General features: G+C 34.2%; 1 long non-coding RNA gene across 1 annotated transcript in view; it reads left to right on the top strand.

The window, feature by feature from the left end:
• The window catches only part of LOC113469042, a 62,062-nt gene extending 44,750 nt beyond the window's left edge, over positions 1-17,312 (top strand). The window contains exon 3 of the long non-coding RNA XR_003392587.1: positions 17,206-17,312. This is a non-coding gene — a long non-coding RNA (uncharacterized LOC113469042). The remainder of the gene's footprint in view (positions 1-17,205) is intronic.
• The last annotated feature ends 2,615 nt before the right edge of the window (positions 17,313-19,927 follow it).

Here is a 19,927-nt window from a genome sequence, read left to right as displayed (position 1 = left end):
AAGCCAAATATTCCTCATAAGTCAAAAGTTCTTCATAATTATTATTATTCCCATCTAAATAATTAATTAAATATTAATTTATAATTTGTTCATGTATAGTTTAGGTTGAGTGAAACTCGCCTGTGGTCGAAATGCAATTAAAAGTCATTCATAATTAATAATATCTACCTATCTAGCTATAGGTACATTTTAGTTAATTTTGCCTTTTGAATTTAGTAGGTATTTGAATATCCAATTTCGTAGGTTTAGAATAATCGAATATTATTTATCTAAGTACATAGGTAAATGTATGTATGGAATGACGTAGATCCATAGCAACTAAAAAAAAAAAAAAAAAAAAATGATCCAAAAATACAAAAATAAGATTAAGATACATCACCATTGTCCTCTTCAGTCACCTAGGGCAATGCTGTGGGTTCGATTCCCGCCCAGGGCATACTTTATCCTAAACAGAAAAGGTTCGTTCTCAGAACCGCTGGCTATCCTGTCCTCCTTCTGACCTCAATAGTTATAGTTCCCCCTATCAAACGTTTTGGAAAAAAGGTACTCATTAACTTATCTACCTTAAGACCGCGGAACCCTGCCACTTAAAATAAAGCCCTAAAAAAAAGAATCGTAAATATCTAATAGTGATAGGATGCCACAATTTTATGAAATTTAGGGTGGAAGAACTCTAATATTGTGTTACTTCACTTACTTCCCATTATTTGGGTTGTTGAAGTGCAATAGTAAAGTGTCGATCTTCCTGATGTAGAGTTCAATTTTAGTGTTCAGGTATGCCACATTTTCGAAATGTGTCTTGGAAAACACAACCTTCTTCCTCCCACCTTCTCGCTCTAAAAGCACCGAAGACGCCATGGAAGACACGAACTGATAAAGGAACGAAGAACCTAACTGATAAGGGCAGAAAAAAGAAACCTAATCTTCTCCAAAGAAGATTTATTCGAACTGAAAATGCTTTTAGCTTTATCTGGGCCAGACAATCAGAGTGATAAGGCTAGGCGGACGCCATGTGTGAAGATAGGAGATGTATCGCTCCCCCCCTCCCCTCCCCTCTTCTCTAGTCCATTCGGTGATAAGGGGGGAGGAGGGGGGGATTTGGGCCATCGTGGAATTAGTGCTTAATGTATGTAGATATTAATTATTGTCATAATAATTGTTATTATTTTTGTACTCATAGAGAGGCTTGTAGAGAGGAGAGACAAGAGTTACACAGGCAGAAAAGTAGAGATACTAGCCATACAGGGAAAAAAGGAGTAGGCGAAAATAGAGGTGGCGAGATATGGAGGAAAGAGGAGGCATTAGATGGAAAGATATGGAGGGGTAAGATAAACGAAGGTAACGCCGACCAATAAGGGTCCATGCAGAAAGGTCAAAAAATATCACGAGAAAACACTGAAGGAACTGTGAGAAAATCGAACAGAGCCGAAAAACACAAAATAGAGAGAACGGAAAACAAGACAATTGTGGAGACTTTTGGAAACACGTCAGACGGCAAGGTTGGATTACTGGAGGGGGGTGGGTACAGAATGGATGGGTCCTGATAAGACTCTTATCTATGTCCCCAGCACCTGGGTGAGAGATTATAAGAAAGTTGAAAACCCTCCCCTCCAAACCCCAATTCCCCTCCATTCCCTATCGTATAACTCCACAGATAATTCCCTGGATGGGTCCTGATAAGACTCTTATCTATGTCCCCAGCACCTGGGTGAGAGATTATAAGAAAGTTGAAAACCCTCCCCTCCAAACCCTTATCCCCCTCCATTCCCTAACTCCACAGATAATTCCTACCCCGCCCCCCTAGAGCCGCACAATCGGTGAATTTTGCCCTGACGAGGCGGGAGGTGGCTGGAGGGGCCCTTATCTTGAAATTCCCGGGTGTGGTAGATTTCGTATTATTAAGGAGCTGGGTGTACCTTTAATTAAGGTATCTAAGTACTGTATTAGGAGAACCTATCTAAAGTGTTAGGAAAATATGAAAGAGGTGTCAAGACCCTAGGAGGTATGTATATAGGCTAAGGAACTAAGCATTTTTAGCATCTGGAGAGCTAGCCCTAATATTTGAGTTTCGTTTATATTTTTAGTTTGATAACTACAAGTTCGGCCATGCCTTTTCCACAAGTTTGGCCATGCCTCGGGATACTACAAAGGTAAATACTACGGGAGGTAAATAAGATTAAGATACATCACCATTGTCCTCTTCAGTCATCAAGGACAATATTGTGGGTTTGATTCCCACCCAGGGCAAATTTTATCATAAAGTTCGCCTGAGGCGATAACTCAGATAAGGCTCGTTCTCGGAACGGCTGGCTCCCTCCTATCCCATCCTCCTTCTCTCTTCTATTTGCTGGACGATAAGACCTCCGTAGTTACAGTTCCTTCTTTCAAAAGTCTTGGAAAAAAGCTACTCATTAACATATCTGCCTAAAGCCGTAGAATCTTGATCTTTACCTAAGAATTAATACGTTAAGAGCCCCTTTTTTTCCAAAAGTGTCTTGGAAAACACAACCTTCTTCCTCCCACCTTCTCGCTCTTCGAAAAGCACCGAAGACGCCATGGAAGACACGAACTGATAAAGGAACGAAGAAACTAACTGATAAGGGCAGAAGAAAGTGGAGGTAAACTGACTGAAGTTAGAAAAAAGTATAGGTATGACAAGATTAAACAATGAAAAAAGAAAAATATTATTTTTAAAAGAAGAAGAAAGATATAGGTGAAAGTAAAAGAGACATACGAGAAAGAAGAGAGAAAAAAAGAAGGGGTATTGAAAGATGGAGGGAGTTGGAAAGGACTGATGTTAAACTAAAATAATGTATTACGAAAATACAATAAAATAATAATTAAAATTGTAAACAAAATAAAAGAGTAGGTAAATAATATGTAACTACATACATTCGATTTCTGAAAATAAAATCTGTGAGAATGGCATTATCCACTAAAGCTCATATTAGGCAGCTTACATCTAAGAAAATGCTTTTAGCTTTATCTGGGCCAGACAATCAGAGTGATAAGGCTAGGCGGACGCCATGTGTGAAGATAGGAGATGTATCGCTCTCCCCTCCCTCCCCTTCACTCTTCTCTAGTCCATTCCGTGATAAGGGGGGAGGAAGGGGATTTGGGCCATTGTGGAATTAGTGTTTAATGTAGGTATGCAGATCATAATTATCATCATAATAATAGTTAATTATTTGTTTGTACTCATAGAGAGGCTTGTAGAGAGGAGAGACAAGAGTTACCCAGGCAGAAAAGTAGAGAAACTAGTCATACAGGGAAAAAAGGAGCAGGCGAAAATAGAGGTGGCGAGATATGGAGAAAAGAGGAGGCATTAGATGGAAGGATATGGAGGGGTAAGATAAACGAAGGTAACGCCGACACCAAAATAAAATTGAGAAAAGTTGCAAAAGAAGAATATGACGATGATTATTCTCAATTATTATTATTATTAATTATTTATTATTATTTGGGATAGATCAGTATGGCTTGATGATATTGCTTTATTGACAATAATTTGGACAAAAGTCTTTTTAAAAATTTCGTTACAAAACTTAAAATTGAAATTTAAACAAGTCCATTTTTGCCCCTCTGTCTCTTTAACACCCCAAAGGATATTTGAGGCAAAAGCTAGCAACCAAAATAAACATCATCATATTATTATCATCCTAATGTTTACATTTTCCTTATAAAGGGGCTTTTTTTTTATTTTTTATAATTAGGTTGAGATTTCGCCCCTCCCCCCATTCTCCTTATAAAGGGGCTTTTTTTTATTTTTTATAATTAGGTTGAGATTTCGCCTCTTCCCCTTGTTTTAAAATTTAATCTGAAAAAAAAAAGAGCTAATTTTTATTTTATAATTTCGTGGTAGTTAAAAATTATACACCCCCTTTTCATTCTACTATGTTATTTAAAATTAACTCCCTATCTTCATACCTACGAACATCTTAATAGTTATGTACTCCATTAGACTAATCATGAAATCAGCCCAAAAAAAGTTCTTTGCAATATTTCCCCCTGATTTATTAAACAAGAATATTTTTTTTTTGTTTTGTTTTTTTGTTTTTTTTTTTTCAACCAAAAAACTTATTCTAATATTTTTTTTCTTTTTTGTAGCCTGTAGGTGTAGAGCCCCTGAGCCATTATGGGATATTGTAAGTCCAAAATATTTGCCAGTTTTCCCCCAATTTGATGCTCCTGGTGCCAGAAGGAATCCCTAATATTATTTGATATTTATTATTACACATATTATTTATCCAACTTCAAAATGTCTTTAACGAAAGTTCCAAAGTTCCAACTTTCAATACATCTAACGTTTTATTAAGTATCAAAGTTTTGAACTAAGTAGGTACAGTAAAGCAGTACACCCAGAAAGAGGAGGTTTTTTCCAAGAATTTTTATAAAAAAGCTTTTTTTTTGCACAACATGAAAGAGATTGAAATCAGTTAAAGATCTAATGGTCTGATAGGGAAAACATTCTTTATCAGTATTTTACAATCTTAAAGAGCTATAGGTACCTAGTGTACTTGCTGATAAGGGAAAAAGTAATAAAAAAGGGTTGGATAACTTTCGTTCATTCGTTGTTTCTCTCTCTCTCTCTTTCTATACCTAGGAGGTACAGGGGAAAAGTAGGTATTACCTACTTACTGTTGATGAGGTGTATAGGTAAGAAACATGTTGTAAGGTCACAAATAGGTAGATATTATGAAATAATAAAGGAAACCAGAATGAACTAGGTATATGCACTTTCGAATTGAATTATATACCCGGGTGTGGTAGATTTCGTATTATTAAGGAGCTGGGTGTACCTTTAATTAAGGTATCTAAGTACTGTATTAGGAGAACCTATCTAAGTATTAGGAAAATATGAAGGAGGTATTAAGGATCTAGGAGGTATCTAGCTATCTAGGCTAAGGAACTAAGCATTTTTAGCACCTGGAGAGCTAAGTATTTTCAGAGAAGATTTGAAGAAATCCTTTGGAAAATGTACTGATTACCTATTTAATTATGTAGGTATTTTCATTTTGTACTCCTAGCATCGCAGTGCTTATGGAAAAGTGACACAAGTCTAAATCATCCCTTTCACCCTCAACTCACACCCTAACTTTTACTAAAAAGATAATTCTGGTCACTGCGGCAGGTCTTTGGACGAAATATGACCTCGTATTTAGAGAAACCTGCATCAGGACTTTCCCTCTATTTTCTACCTGTACCAGTGGCGGTCATGATAAAATATATTAGGCAGAGATCCTTCCGCAGAGGATATCACCTGCTGCTGGTAAATGAGGGATAGGCTTTTCTAGCCTTCTAAGGACAGTTCTTGTTAAGCTGACTGCAGCGAAAAAAGGGGAAAGGGAGAAAGAATGATAGGCGATGTTGCCTGGAACAATGGAGAACTTATTAATTATTATTTGGGATAGATCAAACTGTTTAGTATAGCTTGATGATATTGCTTTATTGACAATAATTTTTACAAAAGTCTTTTTAAAAATTTCGTTACAAAACTTAAAACTGAAATTTAAACAAGTCCATTTTTGCCCCTCTGTCTCTTTAACACCCCAAAGGATATTTGAGGCGAAAGCTAGCAACCAAAATAAACATCATCATTATTATTATTATCCTAATGTTTACATTTTCCTTATAAAGGGGCTTTTTTTTATTTTTTATAATTAGGTTGAGATTTCGCCTCTTCCCCTTGTTTTAAAATTTCTTAATCTGAAAAAAAGAGCTAATTTTTATTTTATAATTTCGTGATAGTTAAAAATTATACACCCCCTTTTCATTTTACTATGTTATTTAAAATTAACTCCCTATCTTCATACCTACGAACATCTTAATAGGTACGTACTCCGTTAGACTAATCATAAAATCAGCCGAAAAAAAGTTCTTTGCAATATTTCCCCCTGATTTATTAAACAAGAATATTTTTTTGTTCTTTTTTTTCAACCTAAAAACTTATTATAATATTTTTTTCTTTTTTGGTACCTAATTTCTTTTTTGTAGCCTGTAGGTATAGAGCCCCTGAGCCATTGTGGGATATTGTAAGTCCAAAATATTTGCCAGTTTTCCTCTAATTTGATGCTCCTGGTGCCAGAAGGCAGAAGGAATCCCTAATATTATTTGATATTTATTATTACATATATTATCCAACTTCAAAATGTCTTTAACGAAAGTTCCAAAGTTCCAACTTTCAATACATCTAACGTTTTATTAAGTATCAAAGTTTTGAACTAAGTAGGTACAGTAAAGCAGCACACCCAGAAAGAGGAGGTTTTTTCCAAGAATTTTTATAAAAAAGCTTTTTTTTTTTTTGCACAACATGAAAGAGATTGAAATCAGTTAAAGATCAAATGGTCTGATAGGGAAAACATTCTTTATCAGTATTTTACAATCTTAAAGAGGTATAGGTACCTAGTGTTCTTGCTGATAAGGGAAAAAGTAATAAAAAAGGGTTGGTTAACATTCGTTCTTCCTTGTTTCTCTCTCTCTCTTTCTATACCTAGGAGGTACAGGAAAAAAGTAGGTATTACCTACTTACTGTTGAGTTGTAGAGGTAAGAAAAATGTTGTAAGGTCACAAATAGGTAGGTATTATGAAATAACGAAGGAAACCAGAATGAACTATATGCACTTTCGAATTGAATTATATAACGAAGACTTGTGACTTGATAGGTTAGGTTTAACGCAAAAAATAGCTACCCAAGGTATTTTCTCCCTCCATTCCCCTAAAATTAATTATAAACTTTAAAATACATTTCATTTAATATTATACATTGTATACTATTTTATTAGATTTGTGAGATTTTTTACTCCTAGCTAGGCTTCATACTTCATATCACTGGTATAATACCTGAAGAGCGAAGACTCTGTCTACTCAATGTGAACCTCATAAAATAGAAACTAATAAACTAATCTTATCTTTGCCTTTAAAGAAAGAAGAAATTACAGGATGGCGCAAAAAAAAGTACAATTTTGCGACAGTATTACATTGATTTAGACTGAATAATGTACATAGTTTTTAGGTACATTTTATGAAATAATTAAGGTGGTTTTAACTTGTAAATTTAAATATTTGAACTTTTGGGAGAAGAATTCTCTTAGGGACTTCCATAGTTTTCCAATTTTTGGTCTTCCTTTTCGTTTAAAGTTTCGAAATTTAAAATCTTTTGTGTGAACATTTGCACTTTTGTCCTTAGAATCATTGATAATTTTATGAATTTGCTGATCATAATGTATATCAAAATTATTATTGGTTGAATAAATAAATAGATGTAATTACTCCCCAGTGCTCTATTAGGGTGCACTTTTGATGTTCCTGTCTGCAGTCTGTATGGTCCTTATCTTCAGTCTCAGGTTGGCATCTTTTGCTTGTCATAAAGTTTGGCTGTTAAATCATAAGATTTGTATTTTACTTCATGTAAAGAAAGGGAGGAGAAAACAGAAAAGAAGAGGAAGAAGAAGAAGAAGAAAAAGAAAAATTACCAACCCAACAAATGTTAGTTCATCCCATAAGTTTACAATTTAAAATTTAAATGGAGAAGACGAAAACGAGACTATTTATAAAGAAAACTTTTTTTTTCTACATCAAGGGAACTATGGCATACGTACACGTAGTGAGTTACCTACTTAAGAGGAAACTCGGGGGATTTTACCCATCTACACGACGCGAGGGAGCGGAAGCGAGGTAAATGCGCGAGTAGACTCGCTTCGTCTAAACCGAAGACTTGTGACTTGATAGGTTAGGTTTAACGCAAAAAATAGCTACCTAAGGTATTTTCTCCCTCCATTTCCCTAAAATTAATTATAAACTTTAAAATACATTTTATTTAATATTATACATTGTATACTATTTTATTAGATTTGTGAGATTTTTTACTCCTAGCTAGGCTTCATACTTCATATCACTGGTATAATACCTGAAGAGCGAAGACTCTATCTGCTCAATGTGAACCTCATAAAATAGAAACTTATTATCTTCAGATGGCGAATAAACTAAACTTATCTTTGCCTTTAAAGAAAGAAGAAATTACAGGATGGAGCAAAAAAAGCACAATTTTGCGACAGTATTACATTGATTTAGACTGAATAATGTACATAGTTTTTAGGTACTTATCTACATTTTATGAAATAATTAAGGTAGTTTTAACTTGTAAATTTAAATATTTGGACTTCTGGGCGAAAAATTCTCTTATGGACTTCCATAGTTTTTCAATTTTTGGTCTTCCTTTTCGTTTAAAGCTTCGAAATTTAAAATCTTTTGTGTGAACATTTTCACTTTTGTCCTTAGAATCATTGATAATTTTAATAATTTGCTGATCATACTGTATATCAAAATTATTATTGCTTGAATAAATAAATAGATGTAATTACTCCCCAGTGCTCTATTAGGGTGCACTTTTGATGTTCCTGTCTGCAGTCTGCATGGTCCTTATCTTCAGTCTCAGGTTGGCATCTTTTGCTTGTCATAAAGTTTGGCTGTTAAATCATAGATTTGTATTTTACTTCATGTAAAGAAAAGGAGGAGAAAACAGAAAAGAAGAGGAAGAAGAAGAAGAAGAAGAAGAAGAAGAAGAAGAAGAAGAAGAAGAAGAAGAAAAATTACCAACCCAACAAATGTTAGGTCATCCCATAAGTTTACAATTTAAATGGAGAAGACGAAAACGAGACTATTTATAAAGAAAACTTTTTTTCTACATCAAGGGAACTATGGCATACGTACACGTGGTGAGTTACCTACTTAATACCTAAATATAAATAAATCATAGCTAGTATGTATGTAATTATATATCTATGAGAAAAATTAAATAAAATCGAAAAGACTCGTTAGCACCTCCCCTACATGGTACCACACACACTGCTACAGGAGTAAGATAACTAGCACCATTTTCTCATGTATAAATAAATCATAGCTAGTATGTATGTAATTATATATCTATGAGAAAAATTAAATAAAATCGAAAAGACTCGTTAGCACCTCCCCTACGTGGTACCACACACACTGCTAGGAGTAAGATAACTAGCACCATTTGCTCATGTGAAATTTCCCCCTTTTCAAGCAGAAATGTTCCCTCATATATCGCATTTTCCCCTCGGGATGATAAATAGACTTTGCATAAATCATCCCCCACCAAACAGCGATGAAAAACACACTGCCATTAACAAAAAATATGTAACTTTGCGACAAGATGAGGTGAAAATTAAACAGGAAATTTATATTAAGTTAAAAAAAACCTAAGATATAGGTTGGTAGGTATAATGGATAGGTACGTGTACCTACATACATAGGTATCCCAATATGTTGCAGCTCGTTTATGGCATTTTCCCTCGTATATGTGAGAACTTTCAAAGAATGCTCCTATTTTGAAACCCCTTAAAATGAGAAAAATGCCTACAAAATAAATTAAAAGAGCACAGTTTTACTCCGGGTCTAAGGTATCCTGTTGAAATTCATTTGATTCCTGCATGAGACCATACGAATTAAAAAAGCGTGTAAAAATAGACCAAAATAAAGCAAACACAAGTCAGTAAAACGGAGGCTGAAATTGGTGGATGTGACAAATTTCCCAAATTTGAAAGTTTTGTAATTATCTTTCAAATTAGCTAAACATTTTGTTAAAAAAAAACTATACATAGGTTGGTAGGTATAATGGATAGGTATGGGTATCCTATACATAGGTATCCCAATATGTTGCAGCTCGTTTATGGCATTTTACCTCGTATATGTGAGAACTTTCAAAGAATGCTCCTATTTTGAAACCCCTTAAAATGAGATAAATGCCTACAAAATAAATTAAAAGAGCACAGTTTTACTCCGGATCTAAGGTATCCTGTTGAAATTACATTTTGTTCATAAAGACCTCCATCAGTATTAGAACAAGAGGACAAAATAAAGAAACAAAATCACAAAAATACTGTCTCCATCCATCAAAAATGTTGCTTGAAAATCAGTCACACACGCTCGTAATGTTAACATCAGTAGTAAACAGGTAGGGGATATAAATCTTGTCAAAGCAAATGCTGAATTAGTCATAATTTCAGTTTTATGTGGTTTATATACGTGCAGAGCGCAGGAAAGAAGAGAGGAAGGAGAAAAGCAAAGATAACAGTGAAGGTAAAAAGGAAAAAAAAGGAGAGATAAAAGTCAATTCTTTTCTTTCTAATGGCAGATCATTATGCTTTCTTTTTTATAAAAAAAGGTAATCTCCATTACTTTTAAACCCTCCGCTTTCCCTCGCTCTGCGTACCTTCTTTTCATTCAATAATCTTTCTCTATCTTTTTTATATATTTTCGGGAAGAAAAAAAAGTGACAGATAAAAAAATATAATAAATCATTGATAAAGTAAGATAGAGGCAAAGAAAACTGTAGATGGAAGCGGAAAGAGGAAGGAAAGGAGGATGAGAAGATGATGAAGAAGAAGAAGCAGAAGAAGAAGGAGGAGGAAGAGATGGAGAGGATAAATAGGTAGAAGAGGAAAAGGTGGATGTAGAAGCAGGAGAGAAGAAAAGTGGAGGTAAACTGACTGAAGTTAGAAAAAAGTATAGGTATGACAAGATTAAACAATGAAAAAAGAAAAATATTATTTTTAAAAGGAGAAGAAAGATAGGTGAAAGTAAAAGAGACATACGAGAAAGAAGAGAGAGAGAGAAAGAAAGAAGGTGAGAAGGGATATTGAAAGATGGAGGGAGTTGGAAAGGACTGATGTTAAACTAAAATAATGTATAACGAAAATACAATAAAATAATAATTAAAATTGTAAACAAAATAAAAGAGTAAATAATATGTAACTACATGCATTCGATTTCTGAAAATAAAATCTGTGAGAATGGCATTATCCACTATAGCTCATATTAGGCAGCTTACATTTAAATTATTAATATCCATTTATATTTTGAGTACAAGCTTTTAGTACATAATTCAACATATTCTCAGACATTGTGACCAGCAAGTTTTGAGAAAGAAGACCTTCCAAAAGATTACTTCCTATCATGAAAGATTGCAAGCATCACTCATTGTGAATCCGAACCCAGACAAAACACTCCGTTTGTGACGTTTTCGATGGTTAAATACAAAAGAAAAGATGAAGAAAACACTCACAATTGTCACAAACTCTCCGGAAAAAACTTCGAAAAATAATCTCGAAAAGAAGAAAGGAAAGGAGGGAGAGAGAGAGAAAGAGAGAGAGGGAGAGAGAGAGAGTTGATGACGAAGATGATATTGACACTAGCAGTGAGCAAAACAAAGACGGAATGAAGATGAGAAAATTTTAAAGAAAAATATATACCTAGATATCTATATAAAATATTTACTTGATATCTAGAATTTTATTCTCTATACAGTTCTTATTCTCAATATTTCTCAAAATATATGCTGGAAAAGTTACTGTGTGGTGAAAGGATTGGAGGGGGTCATTTCAGGAACCTGTTTGACACTGTGCAATTTGCACTTTGCATTTTCACATTTATGTAGGTACCTATGTACTAAAACAACAATCAAATACGAGATGAAAAAATAATCAAATACGAGATGAATCAATCTTAAAATCAAGAGATTTGTAAGAACCAAGAAATGGTTTCTGACAGTTTGTGTTCTTGAAGAAGCCTTACATGTTGTACATTACGTATCATGATGTGTTCGTTAACACTAGATACAGTCTTTGCAAATTAGGTAAAATTGATTATATTTGACTGACCAAGTGGCTGCGCCTATTCGTGTTATTAGTGGATGTGCCTCTACTACAATTTAATTCTGTTAGTAGAGATGTTACATTTACAAACGGGCATAATATTAGTGGAGATGTCATTTGTTCCACTCGATTGTCCACCCTGTATTCCCTTTATCAGGACTCTGGGTGACAATTCTTTCTTTGTATGTAGGACGCTATCTTTTGCACTCCACTCTTTACACATGGCTGAGCAATTTTTCATCATCACAACCTTTTCCACCTCTTCTGCTATCATCTTCTCTCGTTTTTTTCATTCATTTTTCTTCCTTTTTTTCGCTCTCATTTTATTTCACATTTTTATCTTCATTTTCAACCATTTTAGAATATTTTAAGTTTTTTTATTATTATTTAAATAAATATATAATATGAAGTTCAGACAGACACAATAGGAAGTTCGAGAGGAGCGGGCGAGAGGAGATTTGGTCGCTTTCATAATCTTGAACTTATCTGAGAAAATACGTCTTCAATTTTCTTTCTTTCCATTTCTTACTTGAGGAATTGAGTCTCTCTCTCTCTCCCTCTCTCTCTCTCTCTCTCTCTCTCTCTCTCTCTCTCTCTCTCTCTCTTCTTCTCTGTTTCTCTTTCTGTATCTGATATCTTTTATCTGCGGGTATTTTTTCTTCTTACATTATCGATAGGGTTGGGCAAAAAGTTCCCTCCGATTGTCCTTTATGGGTGATTTGGAAGGGATTTTGGGCGACCCTGTGTGGGTGCAGTTTTGACTGTTGAATGCGGCTGGGATTTCTTAGTTTCTTTGCTGGTACTGTCTTTGATGTGTGATGTTTATTCTTCCTGAGTTTCTTGTTTGAAAAGTCTATAGGTTTTACTTGTTCCTATCAATTTCCTAGCTAGATTTTTTGTGAAATTCACTTCTAACAATTTGCAAGCGCTAGTACGTCTGTTCGATTTCCGTCCGGAGGGCATTTCATCCTAAAAACACAAGGTTCGTACTTGGAACGGCTGTCTTTCTCCTATCATGGCTTCCTTCTCTCTTATAAATTTTTGTCCTTTTTCTACTATCAACGTGAAATTCAAGGAAATGGACCTGATTCGGTCAAAATCGGACTGACCATTCGAGAATTACCTACATACATAGGTGGTAACAAATAAATATATTCAAGATAACAATCATCATGCAGACTGGAAGGAAAATCATCAAGTTACATATACCTAGGCCTCAGTTTTTCTTCAGTTAAAAATCACGTCCTTGTCAGCCCCTGACAAACAGAAATCCAAAAGTCTCACCATAGTTCACCTCAGCTCTCTATAAAATCAGAGATGAAATACAAAGCTCACAGAATAAATAGAGCAGATAAACAGTTTTTGAGGAAAAAAGTGAAATAAATTCTGTATTAAGTAACAAAAAAATACTAAAGTTGAGGGGCAAAAAATGTTTGAAATGTATATGAAAGTTAATAAATACAATGTAATTTATATGCAAAAAGGGAAACACACCCGATGTTCAGGGATTTCGAAAAGTCAAACACCTGAGTTGAAAGTTGCTTTCGAACACACATCCATTTTGACCTAAAATTTGACACCAAACGAAGGTATAACTTGGGATTTGGAAAGCTTTAAGCAAAGGGTAAGAATATGAACTAAGCACCCAAGCTCTTCAAAGAGTTCACCTTTGAAAGATGACAAGTAAGTATTAAACAAAACTATCCTAAGACCAAAGACTTAGGTAAGTTTTAAGCTTTGGGAGAATGGATGTAAGAGAAAAGACAATCATACTAATAATAACTAACAAACTACAAATACAATACAGTTATGTACATAGGTAGGTAAATAATAATACTTCCTTATAGCCGACAGAGCAATTTCTTTTCAACTGTTTTGTTGACATCTCCACTATTTCTGGGTAAAATCATTCAGTAAAATACATACTATGTATAGGGACACAGATATTAATCACACCAAACCTACCTTTGTTCAAACTTCATTTAACTATCTTAATTACTTTTATTTTATTATGTAGGTAAATATTACCTACGTTTGAAAACAATTGGGAATCCAGCCCCTATTTTCTCGACTAGAAACCGTCTCCCCTGACGCGCGACCTTTGCCAAACCCTGTACACACGGTACGTATAACTTGTACATTGAAAATTGTTATCTAAAAGATGCACACAGCTTCCCAATGGGATAAGAAGTACGCTTTGGGGAAGTCGAGGCTTGAAGGGGGACGAGAATTCCTTATCTACTACCTTTCAGGAGTGTTTTCTTGTCTTATCTGCAAATATTTCGGTCAGAAAACCTAAAACCTTTCCCTTTTCTCCCTCTCTCTGTCCCTTCTCTCTCTCTCCCTCCCTTTTCTCTCTCCGTCTTTCCTTTTTTTATATTATGTAATCCCATCTTTGTTGCTCTTCTAGTTGATGTATAAAGTTTGCCAACGACTTTCTCATTTCCTCATACATGGGATTTTTTCCATCTCGAACGGGATATTTACAGAACGGGGACAATTTTCGGATAATTTTCATGTGGGACTTTTTGTTAGGTTCATTGAGTCCTAAATAGGCTTTCAACTCTTTATTTTAAGGAATTATTGTTTTAGAACCTTGATGTACCTACTCGAGAACAAGTTCCTGTTTTTTTTCTTCTAAGAAGAGAGAGAGAGAGAGAGAGAGAGAGAGAGAGAGAGAGAGAGAAAAGGTTCTCAGTTTTTATTTCCTGATTATCCTTTGAACACTTTTCCATTGTTCTCCCATCTTCTCGGTTTGGGTACCACTGGCGTTACACCTATCACTTGGGTTAGCACTCATGTAATACACATGATTCTACTAATATTTTGAGTACAAGCTTTTAGTACATAATTCAACATATTCTCAGACATTGTGACCAGCAAGTTTTGAGAAAGAAGACCTTCCAAAAGATTACTTCCTATCATGAAAGATTGCAAGCATCACTCATTGTGAATCCGAACCCAGACAAAACACTCCGTTATATTTTGAGTACAAGCTTTTAGTACATAATTCAACATATTCTCAGACATTGTGACCAGCAAGTTTTGAGAAAGAAGACCTTCCAAAAAGATTTCTTCCTTGCTATCATGAAAGATTGCGAGCATCACTCATTGTGAATCCGAACCCAGACAAAACACTCCGTTTATGTGACGTTTTCGATGGTTAAATACAAAAGAAAAGATGAAGAAAACACTCACAATTGTCACAAACTCTCCGGAAAAAACTTCGAAAAATAATCTCGAAAAGAAGAAAGGAAAGGAGGGAGAGAGAGAGAAAGAGAGAGAGGGAGAGAGAGAGAGTTGATGACGAAGATGATATTGACACTAGCAGTGAGCAAAACAAAGACAGAATGAAGATGAGAAAAATTTAAAGAAAAAATATATAGATCTATATAAAATATTTATACTTGATATCTAGAATTTTATTCTCTATACAGTTCTTATTCTCAATATTTTTCAAAATATATGCTGGAAAAGTTACTGTGTGGTGACAGGATTGGAGGGGGTCATTTCAGGAACCTGTTTGACACTGTGCAATTTGCACTTTGCATTTTCACATTTATGTACCTATGTATTTGATTGGTAAAAAAAAACAATCAAATACGAGATGAATCAATCTTAAAATCAAGAGATTTGTAAGAACCAAGAAATGGTTTCTGACAGTTTGTGTTCTTGAAGAAGCCTTACATGTTGTACATTACGTATCATGATGTGTTCGTTAACAGAGAGAGAGAGAGAGAGAGAGAGAGAGAGAGAGAGAGAGAGAGAGAGTTGATGACGAAGATGATATTGACACTAGCAGTGAGCAAAACAAAGACGGAATGAAGATGAGAAAATTTTAAAGAAAAATATATACCTAGATATCTATATAAAATATTTACTTGATATCTAGAATTTTATTCTCTATACAGTTCTTATTCTCAATATTTCTCAAAATATATGCTGGAAAAGTTACTGTGTGGTGAAAGGATTGGAGGGGGTCATTTCAGGAACCTGTTTGACACTGTGCAATTTGCACTTTGCATTTTCACATTTATGTAGGTACCTATGTACTAAAACAACAATCAAATACGAGATGAAAAAATAATCAAATACGAGATGAATCAATCTTAAAATCAAGAGATTTGTAAGAACCAAGAAATGGTTTCTGACAGTTTGTGTTCTTGAAGAAGCCTTAATACATGTTGTACATTACGTATCATGTGTTCGATACCACTAGATACAGTCTTTGCAAATTAGGTAAAATTGATTATATTTGACTGACCAAGTGGCTGCGCCTATTCGTGTTATTAGTGGATGTGCCTCTACTACAATTTAATTCTGTTGGTAGAGATGTTACATTTACAAACGGGTATAATATTAGTGGAGATGTCAAAACTACAATCTTAAAGACCTTTTCATTTTTTTTTTTTTTTTTTAGTAAAAATTCAAGGCGGATAGGGTTGGACTATTTATGTACCTACAAAAAGGACTTTCACAAATGAATTTTTGATCTACGGTTTGAATCCCAGAAGTCACATAGAAAATTGAAACATAAGAAGGCCATTTGTAAGATTGAAACAAATTAACTCCTCACGTTTCGTAGGCGGAACTTCCGTGATGCTACCCCCTTTTTTTTCATTGGCGGAAAATTCCGCCAAAGGTTTAATTGCACCTAAACCTGATGCTTTCGTCAGAGTTGTGCCCTTGGCAACAGGTACATATCCAAACCTGATCCAGAGGCTTGTGGACTTAGTAGTTCGCTTCAAATGTTTTTATTTTTACAAGAAGTGCCAACTCTAAATGAATTTACTTCTCGTTAATGTGGTTTATCTTTGAATCATCTAAGATTATGATTTACTTCAGACGTAGGTAAGAATTAATATTCCTTCTTAAGTCTAATCCTTTTACTCTTTCTCTATAACACATAACATTAATTTCAATAAATTTTCCTTGATCTTTGGAAGGGTATTTGAAGAAACACTCTTAATATTGCTCAAACACTCTGCATGATTAATAGAATTAACATAAATCAATATCAAATCGATCGTATCAGATGATATTATCTACCACCTCCAGGTTGTATGAAAAATTACGATGTTAAAAAAAAAGTTAGTTTCAGGCAATTATTCAACTTTTTTCTTCAAATTCATGTGTAAATACAATTCCTTCAAATCTAGATATAAAAAATTAATCTTATATGTAATCAATAAAAACATTTATAAAGAGTTCTTAACAATGATGATGGAACTGATGAAGACACCTTTTAAAAGCATTGTGTGAAAATTGGCACTATTATACCGATCTGTCAAGTAACAACACCTTTAATTACAGGTATCTCATGATATCTTCAGTGATCTTTGAGGTGTTTACATTTGTGCACAATGTTTCTAATTATTCATGTCTTTATGTTTTTTCCCATATTGATATAAGTGATTTGTCACCATTGTTCTTCAATATTATCATTGTACACAGTTATAAGTGCTATTTTACTTTTGGTGCCATATTCTGGATATTAACTGATTTATTGTTTTGTTCTTTTTGATTGCAGGTATGGTCATGATTATGTTGAAAGGTCTCATGCATATCAGAGAAATCCCACAGCCAGAACAACAGCAGCAACTTCGGTAGTGTTCCTCATTGATAGAATAGCTTTAGTGAGAAGGTTTTTATTATTATTATTATTAGGTATTATTTTAATGGTGAAATTTTCATGTTACTCCTGGGCCTTCTGACTCTCAAAAACTCTTTGTATACCTACTTTACGTATTACAATATCAGCTATTTATGAAATACTGTAACTTTATCAACTCGTGCTAAACAATCGCGTAGACCGGTTTATCTTAAACCTTAGCAACGATTTTCAAGTCTCAAGATGCGGTGCATTAATAACCATAACTATCTTTGCATCTCAACACAATGCGCTCTTTTCAAGGTCATTTCCATGCATAGTAATTGCTGCATAATTTGAAACATCATTAACTAGATCAGCCGATAATACGGCCTGATAACACCTGAGTTATTGTCGATCCTAATATGAAACAATATTATTTGTCTTATCTGATGTGGAGAAGGTTTCAGCACCAACTTTATCTACTGTGGCCTTTTTTGGCGAGTAAAGTAGGAATATCTATAGCTTATCTTTGGATTATTTTACATATTTATTATGTTGTAGGTAAAGAAGTAAAAATAATAATTATTATGATTGAATGATTAGCTAATCAAACGGGTAACTGCGTTATATCCTTACAGTCCATAACTAAATCATTTTCCTGATTCTTCTCTGCTCTGGTTAGATAAAAAAAAGTGATAATGATCGCTTCTTGATAATGTTAGGAATTTGGTGTCTCATGTCCACTTATTTTGTTTGACAACTTGAGCATGTGTATGCTCGATCTCCAGCTTCATATCAACTGTAAAAGTTCCACTTCCCATTTTCAACAAAATCTACAGTAAAGGAAATGAGAAATAATGTGATAACGAGTAAAAGACACTACATAATATTTGAATAAAAAAGGGGGGAAGAGTCGATTAGTGTAAAGTTCAAACAAAACGTTTAGCATCAACAAACAGTGGATCAAGTGGGTACCCAAACATTCAAACAACATGTAAACGAAACAGATAAGCAGCCAGTACCTAACAGCGAGCACAGGTGAAAGACGGTACCCACATCACCATGTTCAATATAAATTCATCACCCAAGGAAAAAGGAAACAATGACAGAAACATTGGTTGAAAAGAATTACTGTACCATTGTTCCCTATTTGTACCACCAGCCTGTCTAATCTATCCTCTCTTATCGCTTCCATCTCCCATTTGTTTTGTGTATGTATTGTTTTTATTTATATCAATTTTTTATATCCAGGAAGGTAAAAAAAAAAAAAAAAAAAAAAATCAACGAGAAATAGTTTGTTTCAAGTTTGATATATCTTCAACTGCTAACGAAAATACCTACCTAATCGGTAGATTCATATCTCTTTCAAGGACGTTGAAACAAATTTTATGATTCGATCTGGGAATTTTGGTTAATAAGAACTCAAAGCTTCCTATAAGTTCCTATTTACGGTTAGTTTAATGGATATTTGATAGAGGCTTGTGAAAAGGTGTTTTGCCCACGCTTTTCAAAGTAGTTATTGGTTATAGGTTAAGATTATGGGTACCTAGTACTAACAAAACCTATTAAATGCAAGGGCAACCATAAAGAAGATGATGATGAAGAAGAAAAATACATACCTAGCTGTTTATGTCAGAACGTGTAACAGCGCAGTCCACATTTCCACAACCCAGTATTTATTTTTAGCTAAATTTCTCTTTAACTTTTGCCCAAGAGGGTTATGTTAAAAAAAATCTAAACCTTCCGGGCTTAAAATCGTAAAGAAGAAACCAACCCTCCTCGTAGTCCTCATGTTAATGATTTGAAAGATAAACAACAAAATAAAAACATTATTATGAGGGAAAAAAGTCCAAAAGTCTTCACCCCAGAACATTTAGCTTTTAGGCGAATTTTTTTGTGAAATAAAGAAAATTATATTATTATCATATTTTTTAACGGCTAAGTAATTATTATTACACTGGAATGAGATATTATCCTCTTCCATCCCAGACTAGTTTTCTGGGTTTCGTCCTAGAAGACTGACTAAACCAACTAGCAACTGGTACAAACAGATTTATTATCTCATTTTGATTCCTGTCTTGAATGACTGATCCTTTATCAATAATTTGACAAATTAAGGCCCAAAACAAGATTTTATAATTCCTCAGCGTCCTTTTTAAGGGAAATTTTATTGATGAATTTATCTGAAATTAATTTGTTAGTAATTTTCTAATTATCGCCCCATAATATCCTTTTAATAATAAAAAAAAGTTCAACAAACCATATAAAGTTTCATGTTTCCCAATTTGACAACATAAAGTAATAAAATAAACAATCTATTAGGTACCTAGGTACATGGATTTTTTAGTAAGATTTATAATTTCATGGGCGAAAAACCCCAATGTCCACGAATGGGGACATCTGTACTTAGGCGTTTTTGGGGGCGAAATAATAATAAAAAAAAACACATTTTTATCATTAGAAAAAAAAGTTTTCGGTTCTTTTTTTTACGATAAGCATTTAATTTAAAAAGTTTAGTTACTAACAAGAAGGTCACAGCCAGGAACAACATAATCAGGAAACTCACAGGAACAAAATGGGGAGCAGATCCGAATGTTCTGAGAACGGCAGCCTTGGCTCTGTGTACATCCGCAGGGGAGTATGCAGCACCAGCCTGGAG

Source organism: Diaphorina citri, unplaced genomic scaffold, assembly GCF_000475195.1.
Source record: "Diaphorina citri unplaced genomic scaffold, Diaci psyllid genome assembly version 1.1 scaffold935, whole genome shotgun sequence".
NCBI lineage: Eukaryota > Metazoa > Arthropoda > Insecta > Hemiptera > Psyllidae > Diaphorina > Diaphorina citri.
The sequence above is the reverse complement of the archived record's forward strand: the minus strand, read 5'-3'. Positions and strand labels throughout refer to the sequence as shown.